Here is a 12028-nt window from a genome sequence, read left to right as displayed (position 1 = left end):
AAATGTCATGGACTGTCCATCCATTCAAAGCTAAGCTTATTTCATTAATTTAATAGAAAAGGAATCCAGCTTGCCTGCATCTCAGGGCAGCTTTGCATATAATGCTAATCTGATAATTCACATTAGTGAATTTTCAAAGTCATGTTGATAATTTTTTTGTAAACCATTCACTAAAGAGTTCCAAAAAAGCAAGAATAAAAAATAATGTTCTGATTTCTAACAAGGTTTAAAAAAACTAATAATTCAACAAAACACATTGTATTCTTCCCAGATTCCACGGTGAAGAAGCCCTTAACACTAGCCCCCTCCTTTCAAACTTGTAGCTTTATTAAGTTTTACTGTTCTAGCTTTAATTTTGGTACTAGCATCAGTAATCTTATAGTATTTGACAGTGAAATTCCATTTGTTAATAACTCAATTCTTATTGACAATGGTAGACTCATGAGTTAACAATCACAGAGCATAAAATATTGAATAGCATTAATTATATGCAATTATTTCATAAATTAATATATCACATATATGCATCTTCATATAATTTTTGAAATGCAAAAGTCACATATCTGTGTTAGTATAAGAGACTAAGCAAAACCTATTGCATCATCTCCAATATTCTTTGTAAAATTTTCTTTTCTCATTAACTTTTACCTTAGGGCCTTCTTTTCTTAGCAGCCAATATGTTGATGACTCTACATTTTAGTCACCTCGGTATAACCTCTTTCCTTTCCACGTCTAGTTAGTCACTCATGTTAAATACCTGAGGAATAACTTGTCCCAATGTGCCTGCAAGAGGCCAGGAGGACCCAAATCTACTGGCTGTGCCCTCTCTGTCTTTCTTTTCTTAGGGAATGCAGTATCAGTGTCAGGGGTGTCAGGGATCAGGTGGTTGGAACCATAGTACTATGAATTATGTAGAACACAGTAGCAGAGACTAGGATACCAGGGAAAGAAGAATTGTGACTGTAATCGTTGAGTTACAATGGACGGGTGTAGGAAGCATGCCTGGAGTTCACTGCTCCTGCTGCTCTGAGCCCAGGGAAGCTGGGGAGGTTCCAGCTCTGGATCAGAACCAGGTGACAAGACCGGGTGTGGAATCTGGGGACCTGCGCAGTGGCCGCCTCGTGCAGGCTGGGAACTTCCTTAGTGTGGCCTAAGCTTCTCCACAGAAAGTCACATTCACTCCTGAGCCTCTCCTGCCTTCAGGATTCCTGCTGTCCTCTTGCTTCCTGCCATGTCCAACTACAGGTGTCAACTTCTCCACACCGCTGAGAGGCCATCAGAGATGCCCACAGGGCTTCCCAAGCCCGGTTCACCATGCATGCAGGGCTCTGGGGTGCCATCCTCCAGGCAAAGTGTACCCCCATTTCAGCTTGGCCACCCCTGCCTAGGGGACCACAAACTGCATTCTTACACAGGAAGCCAGGGGTACACAAGGCCATCCTACAGTCTAAGGCATCCTTTCCCTCCTCCTGCTCAGGTGTGGGGCAGCTGTTGAGCCAACCACAACATCACATTTGATTATCTAAAAGGAAGAGGACAAAAGCTTCATTGTCCCAGATATAACTGCCCCTGGGGTTCTGTGTGTGTGTGTGTGTGTGTGTGTGTGTGTGTATGTGTGTGTGTGTGTGTGTGTGTGTGTCTGTCTGTCTGTCTGTCTGTCTGTCTGTCTGTGTCTGTGTCTGTGTGGTGTGAGAGAGTCAGACACAGCTGAGGTTTGAGGTAAAACACTTCTTCCCTTCAGCATTGGTATCTAATGGTTGTCCCCCCATCCCAATTCTGAGTCAACATTCTAAAGTTGTCCTTCTGTATACATTTATCCTTTGGTCTTCTTGATGTTTCAGATTCCTATGGTCTGCTTGTGAACTTACCATTTTCTTGTTGAAGGTGGTGCCTTTTTAAAAACTTATGAAGCCCTTTGATCACTTTAAAGGCTGTTTTACTGTGTTAGTGCATTTTACTTAGCCCAACTCTTGGGGCCTCAGCTGTGACTCTTAATTCTGAGATTAGCTTAGGGCTAATATGAGATACAATTCTTTCAATCTATCTTTCTAGTGAAAGATGTCCGACATCTTTATTGACATAATTGCCTGGTTGTAAAAAAAAAAAAACAGTGTTATAAATGTACAATCGGTTGATTTTAGTAAATTGTGCATCACTGTAGTGAAATTTATTTTTTACTCAGGTGAATAGTTGGAATGGGAAAAAAATCACAAATTCTAAAAGGTAAAAATTGATCAAATAACAAAAAAGAGCCTGGCACTGGTGGCTCACGCCTGTAATCCTAGCTACTCAGGAGGCTGAGATCTGAGGATCGCGGTTCAAAGCCAGCCCGGACAGGAGAGACCGTGAGACTCCTATCTCCAATAAACCACCAGAAAACCGGAAGTGGCGCTGTAGCTCAAGTGGTAGAGTGCTCACCTTGAGCTGAAGAGCTGAGGGACAGCGCCCAGGCCTAGAGTTCAAGCCCCACGACCGACCAAAAAAAAAAAAAAAAAGAAAGACACTGATTAGGAATGAAGTACAAATGTAAATGTTTAATAAATAAATGAAATATTTGAAATTCTTATCCACAAAGGAAATATATATCAAAAAGTCACTGAGATTCCATCTTACACATCAGAATACTTATCACAACTCAAACAAACAAAAGCAAATGCTGGAGAGGTTGAAATATATCAGGAACTATATTTAGTTGTGTGGCATTATAAACTAGTGCAACCCATATGGAGCTCAGAATGGAAGTTTAGAAAATGCCAAAGGACATTTTAATGACCTTTACAACAACTTGGATACATATTGAAGGAATATAATTCAACATGAATATCCATGTTAATGGCAGGAGTATTCATAGCAATCAAGCTCTACAGTCAACCTAGGTGCACCAGAAAGAGGGAATAAAGAAAATGTGATATTCATAGCTATAAACATACACTGGGATATATGAGAAATGAATGCATCTACTATTTCATTTCAAAATATTTTTGGATATACACAATCCTAATTTCACTGGGTTTTATGGCTTTGAGTTTTTGCTTTCATGGGGAACCTCCATAATGATTTTCAGAGCAGTTACAAAGGTTAAAGATATCCTATAATATGTGGATGGTAGACTGAATTTTAAATATATCAGTGAACACATACAGGACAATCATATATAGTTCTAATTTGAAGCAATTTTTAAGAAGGCAACAATTGGGGGAAAAACAATGTTAGAAGCTTAATAACAAATTATCTTGAAAAGTTGAATAAAGAGATATAAAATGAGATTCATCAAAAGCTGTTGAATGATAGAAGATGGATGGAGGTTAGAAAAACTGATTCATCTGTATGATCAACTCGACTGAAGCATATGCATATTTGATGTACACTGATGAAACACATTCCAAAACATAAAATACCATTAAAATATTTATGAGAAGATAGAACAGGATCTGTCTTGAGTATATGTAATAGCAAGAATTCACTGGAGGATCAGAAATGTGAAGGAGAGAGAATATCGCCAAAATAGCTTATGTGAATCTGTGAAGATGCACAATGAATCTGTGTTTAGGAAAGGAGGAAAGTAGATGAAGAAAACATATGAGGTGTTGTCAAGATATATCTTACCATATACAGAGATGGAAAAATAGGAAAAATGTGCAACTAATTTAACAAAACATTTTGCTCAAATTTTAAAAATGAAACTATAAAAAATAATTCTTAATATCATCAAATAAATATGCCATGGAAGAAAATATACCATAGACAGATTTTCCCCAAAATTTGTTTTATTTGATAACAAATGGATTAAAATAAAATGTAATTATGTTTGAAGATGTTAACACTTTCAAATGTTATTGCTAGAACCAGCAAAGGAAAGTAACAGAGAAGTAGAGAGTAAGAACAATCTCTACTTTGGATGAAGATACTCAGTAGAAATTTGTGACGAAAGAATGTGCTCTCTTTTCCTCATCAATATAGAGGTAGTACACCTATCTTTTGACAGAACACTTGAGGTAAGAGCAATGAAGTTACTAATTTAGGTAGTAATTCATTACATTTATTCCCTAATTTTATGATGTGACTCCCAAATGATATGAGTGGTCCTAGGAGATATTCTGAGCTCATTTTCATCCAAAGTTTCTAATTGCTTCACCAGCCAATGTTTCTTCTGCTACTTTCATTTCTCCTTGTTTCTCAAGTCAACTTTTGTGGCCTTTTGGTTCATAAGAGAGCTGGAGAAATGTGAGGATGGCCTGGAGTCCGAGCTAACTCCCAGTATAGCTTAGAGGATCTGGTGAAGGACCTCCACCTGGGCCTCAGAATTAGAATTATTTCCAAATTAGAATTATTTCCAAAGGCAATGTTACCCACATTTCCAGTTTCCTATTTTGTCATGTAGCTTATTAATTTTGCATTTTGTACAAACTATAGCTTATTATATATTACTTGTACTACAAAAAATGAAGTACAAATTTAATCCTTGTTTTTGTTTTTATTCATTTGTATTTTTCATGAAGTTGTTGTGCAAAGAGGTTTCAATTCAACGAGTTTATTAGTGTAATGCATCTTGATTAGTATTAAATTGATCTACGCCATCTTTCCCAATCCTACCCATCCTCCAAGTTACCTGGTTCCATTTTTACCTATGTATCATTAATAGAATGATTGTATTTGCCATCCCTTCCTCTTTTCATTAATCTACCCCCTCTTAAACCTCTTCCCCAGCTGAACATAATTTCCCTTTCTGCTATTTATTTTCTTGAACTCCATTCTTGGTTAGTTATGCAGAGAACCACCATTACTTTAATATTCCCATGAGCAAACCAAGTACTGGGTTTTTAAATTTTATTTTGATTTCCACTTGTACATAGGAGTTGACATTCAATACGTAAGAACAGTGTACATGAGTACACTGGATCTTGATCAATGTCAACTCTTTCATAATTTTCCCCAGTGCTTTCACTACCACCTTTTCCTCAATTTCTTCATTTTGGTAGGATATGCATTAAGTTAGATCACTGCATTTCTCCCCACTTTATTGCTTCATATATCTATTTCTCCCTACCTTGATCCCAGTCCTACCTCTGAGTACTTGATTTCTGGTGTTTATTTTGTTAGAATGTGAGTTAGCTAGTCTAAAGACTTACATTATTTGAATTCTTCTGTAAACCAACCATATTTCAGTTCATACCTAGGTTTATACTTGGATTCCACCCTAAGTTCTTCATATTGTATTGATCCAGATCATGTCTACCTTCCTATATAACAGAAAAACTATCTCCCTGGGTTTGACTTTCTTCCCTTATTTCACTTAACATGATTTCCCCCAATTTCTTTTCTTTCTTTGCAAATGATGCATTATCATTCTTTCTAATGGATAAATAAAATTCCACTGTGCATGTACATACACATATATGCATATTTATATGCATATAGCTATCATATTTTCCTGATCTACCTGTCTGAGTGGCATAGTCCATGTCTAAATGTGATTTCTTGTACTATTATGCTTTTGCTTTCAATGTTTTGGGATATGACATAGTACCATTTTCCTAATCTTGTGCATACAGTCTATTCTATAACAAAAATCATTCTACTAATTTCCTAGTCTGGTCGTTTACATTTCTATCTATGTCAGCTCTTATAAATCACAGAAGTTCATAATTGTATATGATTCTGTTTTTAAGAGCAAGACTAAATGCTTGCTTGTATATAATTGACACTTGCAAATAATTTATTATATAACTATATATGCATACATATATAATTTACATATTAACACACATATATGTATACATGTATGCATATAGTATATATATAGTATCTGTGTGCTAGTACTAGGACTTAAAGTCAGAGCCTAGGTTCTTTTGCTTTTCTTTTTTTGCTGAAGGTTGGCAGTCTTTCATTTGAGCCACAGCTCTACCTTTAGCAGAAAAGGGGTGGTTAGGAAATTCTAACATTTCCAACTCAAAAACCTCATCTGACTGACGGCACTGTATGTAAGGTATATTAAATAGGTAGGTTTCCTTAGGTAACCAATGAAGAGAACACCATGCGCTATTCGGGCAGGAAAAGAAGTTTATTTACAGAACTGCTGCCCCTGAAATGCATGGTGGAGAAGCATGGCTGAAACGGAAAGGGAGCACGACCCCCTCTGGGCCAGAATTTATCTAGGTCAGGGTCAGGAATAGGTGTGGACACACTGGATCCAGATGTGATCTCATGGTCTGGGACCCTTCTAAGGTCAGATGGGAGGCATGTGACCAGAGGTGGCCCAGGGTGGGACCTACCAGGAGGGGAAGGTGACTGCTTCCAGGACTGACTGTTACCTAGGTAACAGATAATGGGCAGAAACTTAGCCAAGAAGGAGAGAGGTGTCCCTGTTCAGACCTTACACCTTGATTTTTTTCTTTGTGGGTGGATGGGAAGATCCTGTATCTCCCCTGTGTCCATAACCAGTCGCTTGGTAGAATCCCTGGTCTGCTTGTGGTGTTTGTTTTGTTTGTTTTTTTTTTTTTAAATTTTATTTTATTTTATTTGAGAACATACTGTACAGAAGGGTTACAACTACATGGGCAGGATAATGCACACATTTCCTACCAAGCATTGCAGCCTCCTCCTTTGTTTACCCTTCATCTCCCTTCCCAGCCTCCCCCCTTCCCCCAACCCAATCCTTCCCCCCCTCACCCCCCCCGACACCGTAAAGCTCGTTTTTGACACGACATTTTGTACTTCTCATTGTTGCAACAGGTCCACCTGAATCCTTAAACTACTTGTTTGTCCCCATCTCCCCCACAAGTTACACTGACATCAAATATAGTGAAAGCGGGGGTTACACTGTGGGGGGGGACATACAAAGCAACAAAGAAACAATCCTATAAATGTGTTAGAAACACATGCATGAAAGAAAAAAAAACATTAAAATACATATTCAAGGGTTCGTTTTCCTGACATCACATTATCTGACCTTTTCCGCTTGACTCATACATAACTAGATATTGCAAATAAGGGAAACCATGGGACCTATGTTTCTTTGGGCCTGGCTTACTTCACTTAATATAATTTTTTCCAAGTCTTTCCATTTCCTAACAAATGGGGAAATGTCATTCTTTCTGATTCCTCCAGAAATTCTTATTCAATGATCGAAATCAAGATCAAGAGTCCTAAGAGAAGAGTCCGTACATGGAAGGGTAAAAAGTCACTAGCCCTCACCTGTGTTTGGTGACAAGAAGAACTCCATACCAATAGTCTACCTTAATACATGAGGGCAGGGCAGGGAAGGAATAATTTATTCAGGTGATCTAGTCAGTCACACTAATGGGTCTCTAGGGCTCCCCCTCCATGTGTCCCTCTGTTAGTCTGTCTCCTCGTGTGTCTGTCTCCGTGTGTGTGTGTGTGTGTGTGTGTGTCCATCTCCATGTGTGTGTGTGTGTGTGTGTGTGTGTGTGTGTGTGTCCGTCCGTCCGTCCGTCTGTTTGTTGATTCAGGGGAATCTAGTTGGACTTTTGGATCTCTCGTTCCCCCTCCAGCTCTTTCCCTGTGTGTCTTTCTGTCGGTCTCTGGGTCTCTGTCTCTGTCTGTGTGTCTGTCTCTCTTTGTCTCTGTCTGTCTGTCTCTCCTCTCTGTCTCTCTGTCCTCTCCCCTCCACACCCCCCTTGCTTTTCGTTGTGGACTCCAGGAAGAAATGTATTTCCATCCCAGCAGGGCTCTGCTTACTCTGCTTGCCAGCCTGGAACCCACCCGCCAGCGGCAACTTCTTCCTTGGTGTCCCCGAAGGAAGGAGGGAGCAGGAACCGGTGTCTTATCTCCAATGAATTGCACACCCCGCTAGCTCATCCGCTTGCCCGCCCGCCGGCCCTGTCAACCCACAGAGAACATGAAAGCCCACATGAGCTCGTGGACACTCGGTCTGTAAACAAGATGGATGCCGCTGCTGCCATTTAGGCCCGAGTTTTTAGGGAAGCTCTCTAGCACCCAGACACATTCCCAGCCCACTTCATTGAGAATGTCTCAAGGAGGATGGCTGAAGGATGGGTGGTTAATTTTACTCAATCTCTCTTTCTTCTTCTGTTGCCAGCCCCTAGACTGGCAAAACAAGTGGGGGAGGGCTGGGAAGGTGAAGAGCACAGAGAGAGAGAGAGACAGCACCCAGCCCCAGAGTTCAAGCCTCACACCCGACACACACACAAAAAAACATGAAAATAGCTGGGCGCTGGTGGCTCGCGCCTGTAATCCTAGCTGCTTCGGAAGCTGAGATCTGAGGATCTCGGTTCAAAGCCAGCCTGGGCACGAAAGACCGTGAGACTCTTATCTCCAATAAGCCACTCAGAAAACCGGAAGTTGTACTGTGGCTCAAGTAGTAGAGCCCTAGGCTTGAGCTGAAGAGTTGGGGGACAGTGTCCAGGCCCAGCCAGGGTTCAAGCCCCACGTCCCAGGAAAAACCAAAACAAAAAACAAAACAAAAACAAAACCAAAAAAAAATCGTGAAAATAATAAGGGAATGTGTTTGTGTGTGTGTGTGTGTGTGTGTGCGCGCGTGCGTGCGTGCGTGTGTATCACAGTATATATGTATGTGTATAAATATATGTGTGCATGTATATATACACATATGTGTATAAATATATGTGTGCATGTATATATACACATGTGTATAAATAAACGAATAGATGTGTGTTTATACATATATACGTCTATGTATAAAATGAATATATATAATATATATTACACACACACACACACACACACACACGCCACGTACATAGTACATAGACAGATAAAGCCAAAAGTGGAGCTCTGGTTCAAGTGATAGACTGCTAGACTTGAGCCAAAAAAGCTGAGTGGCTGAGTGACAGTGCCTTGACTTCAAGTCCCAGGATTGCCCCCCCATAAAAAAGAGACAAAGGAGACGGGGGAAACACAAAGAAAGAAAGAAAGAAAGAAAGAAAGAAAGAAAGAAAGAAAGAAAGAAAGAAAGAAAGAAAGAAAGAAAGAAAGAAAGAAAGAAAGAAAGAAAGAAAGAAAGAAAGAAAGAAAGAAAGAAAGAAAGAAAACAAGCGTTAATGATCTGTTTTTCTTATCTGTAAAGAAATACCCCAAACATCTACAGTTGAGATTGGAGCAAAGATAAAACAACTATCTGTGCATAATTCAGTTGCCACATTCCCCCGACCCCCCACTTTAACCCTGAAAACACCCATGAAGTCAGGAGCTGTGTGGGTCTCTCTGTCTGTCTGTCTGTCTGCCTTTTTTTTTTTTTTTTTTTGGTCGGGTTGTCTGGTTGTCTGGTTGCCTGGTTGCCTGATTGCTTACTCCATAAAACTCCACCAGAGTGACTCCTCCAGAAATTCTTATTCAATGATCAAAATCAAGGGTCCTAAGGGAAGAGTCCCTACATGGAAGGTTAAAAAGTCACTAGCCCTCACCTGTGTTTGGTGACAAGAAGAACTCCATACCAATCGTCTACCTTAATACATGAGGGCAGGGCAGGGAAGGAATAAATTTATTCAGGTGATCTAGTCAGTCACACTGATGGGTCTCTAGGGCTCCCCCTCCATGTCTCCCCCTCTCTGCCTGTCTGTGTGTCGGTCTCTTGTCTTTGCCTGTGTGTGTGTGTGGTGGGGGCATGTGTGCCTGTTCCTGTTTGTTGATTCAGGTGATCTAGTTATACTCCCCATCTCTCCCTCTGTCTGCCTGTGTGTCGGTGTGGTGTGTGTGTGTGTGTGTGGGTGTGTGTGTGTGTGTCTGTCTGTCTGTCTGTCTGATTATTCAGGTGGTGTAGTTAGATTTGTGGATCTCTCGCTCCCCCTCCATCTCTCCATCTCCCTCTTGTCTGCCTGTGTGTGTGTGTGTGTGTGTGTGTGTGTGTGTGTGTGTCCGTCTGTCTGTCTGTCTGTCAGTGTGTCTGTCTGTCTGTCGATGATTAGTTCAGGGGACCTAGTTGGACTTGTGGATCTCTCACCCCCCCTCCCCATATCTCCCTCTGTCTGCCTCTGTGTGTGTGTGTGTGTGTCTGTCTGTCTGTCTCTCTGTCTGTCTGTCAGTGTGTCTGTCTGTCTGTCTGTCTGTCTGTCTGTCAGTGTGTCTGTCTGTTTGTCGATGATTCGTTCAGGGGACCTAGTTGGACTTGTGGATCTCTCGGTCCCCCTCCATCTCTTCCCCTGTGTGTCTTTCCGTCGGTCGCTGGGTCTCTGTCTCTCTCTGTCTCTGTCTCTGTCTCTTTCCTCTCTGCCTCTCTGTCTCCTGTCTGTCTCTGTGTCCCCTCTCCCCACCTCCCCTCTGTCTTGCTTTTCCTTGTGGACTCTAGCGGGGCTCTGCTTACTCTGCTTGCCAGCCTGGAACCCACCCACCAGCGGCAACTTCTTCCTTGGAAGAAGGAAGGAGGGAGCAGGAACCAGCGTCCCAGAAGAGACTCTCATTTTCAACGTGGACACTCGGTCTGTGAACAAGATGGATGCCGCCGCCGCCGCCATTTAGGCCCGAGTTTTTAGGGGAAGCTGTCTACCACCCAGACACATTCCCAGCCCACCTCCTTGAGAATGTCTCAAGGATGGATGGCTAATTTTATTCAATCATCATCTGGTTTCCGGAAGGAGAAAATGCCTCTGCTCACCCCCACCCCGCAGTTCCCCTCCCCGGGTATCCTGCACACAAGATGGCAGTCCTTGTGATATCTGAGCTGCCACACCACACCACACCACACCACACCACACCACACCACACCACACTGTGGCAGAAAGTTCCTCCTATGGATTGTCTGGCCTCAGGAATTGACTCTCTCCCCGAGCCGAGGCCCCTTTTCTTTGGGAAAGAAGGATATCCATGAGGACAAAAATAAGACCGAAAACAGAGCAAACTTATCCATAAGACAGGTAGGGCACAAAACCTTTCGGCCGGTCAGTAAAGAAAAACCCCAGGCAAAGGCTCACCGGCCGGGTGGTGCCGGTGGCAGCAGTGGCTCACTGCCCATCATCCGTCTGAGGTGCTGAGCGAGGGGGCTGAGACCTGAGGATAGTGGTTCATAGCCAGCCCGGGCAGGAAAGTCCATTTGAGACTCTTCATCTCGATGGGTCACCCAAAACGCCAGAAGTGGAGGTGGACTTGGGGGAAAATGCCCTAGTGAAGATTTCCTCGGGGCTGAATTAGTACTACCGTGTCATGCAAGAGCACGAGCTCGCAGAGGACAGTACTGTACCTCTGGTTCCGGGCGGGCAGAACCCGGTGCAGACTCATTATGGTGACAGGAAAAAAAAAAATCCCAGAGGTGGACTGGGCTGGGAATGTGTCTTAGCGTGCTTGAAGCCCTGGGTTCAATTCCTCAGTACCACCTAAACAGAACAAGCCAGAAGGGGCTCGAGTGGTAGAGCAGTGACCTTGAGCATAAAGAAACTCAGGGACAGTGCTCAGGCCTGGAGCCCAAGCCCCAGGACTGGCCAAAAGGAAAAAGGAAAAGCAAATGACGATAATAATGAATTATAACAACCTATATGTATGTGTATGTCAGAAATCTCACTACCCACTACCGGGTAGGTGAGGACTGACTGACCGAGTGAGTGACTGACCCGACCCGTGTTTTGCCCCTCCCGCCGCCCCATCCACCTTGTCGACGGCGAACGCGCGCCATCTAGTGGTGGTTTTGTGAATTGCAGTTTTCTCTCATGAAATGCATGAAAAAAAAACCGCGCACTGACTGACTGAGAAAACTGGCCTTATGTCCTTCTCTTTCAGGCCCAGGCTGGCTGGCCCCTAGAGAGACTGCCTTCTTTTCAGAGAAGGGGTGGGGTGGGGATGATGATGTGCCTCGTTGGAGTATGGGACCCATGCATAGGCAGGCAGGCAGGCAGGCAGGCAAGCTCGGAGTGGGACCGTTGTGTGTTGGAGCACCAGTAGCTCAAGCCCCAGGATTGACTGGCAAGTCGAGAGGAAATGGAGGGAGGGAGTGCGGGCGGGCGGGCGGGCGGGCGGGAGAGAGAATTCAAACAGAGAGAGAAAGAGAGAGACAGACAGACAGACAGACAGACATACAGACAGGGACAAGGAGAGACAGACA

This window comes from Dipodomys spectabilis, unplaced genomic scaffold (genome assembly GCF_019054845.1).
Source record: "Dipodomys spectabilis isolate Male_0828 unplaced genomic scaffold, ASM1905484v1 ptg000634l, whole genome shotgun sequence".
Taxonomy (NCBI): domain Eukaryota; kingdom Metazoa; phylum Chordata; class Mammalia; order Rodentia; family Heteromyidae; genus Dipodomys; species Dipodomys spectabilis.
The sequence above is the reverse complement of the archived record's forward strand: the minus strand, read 5'-3'. Positions refer to the sequence as shown.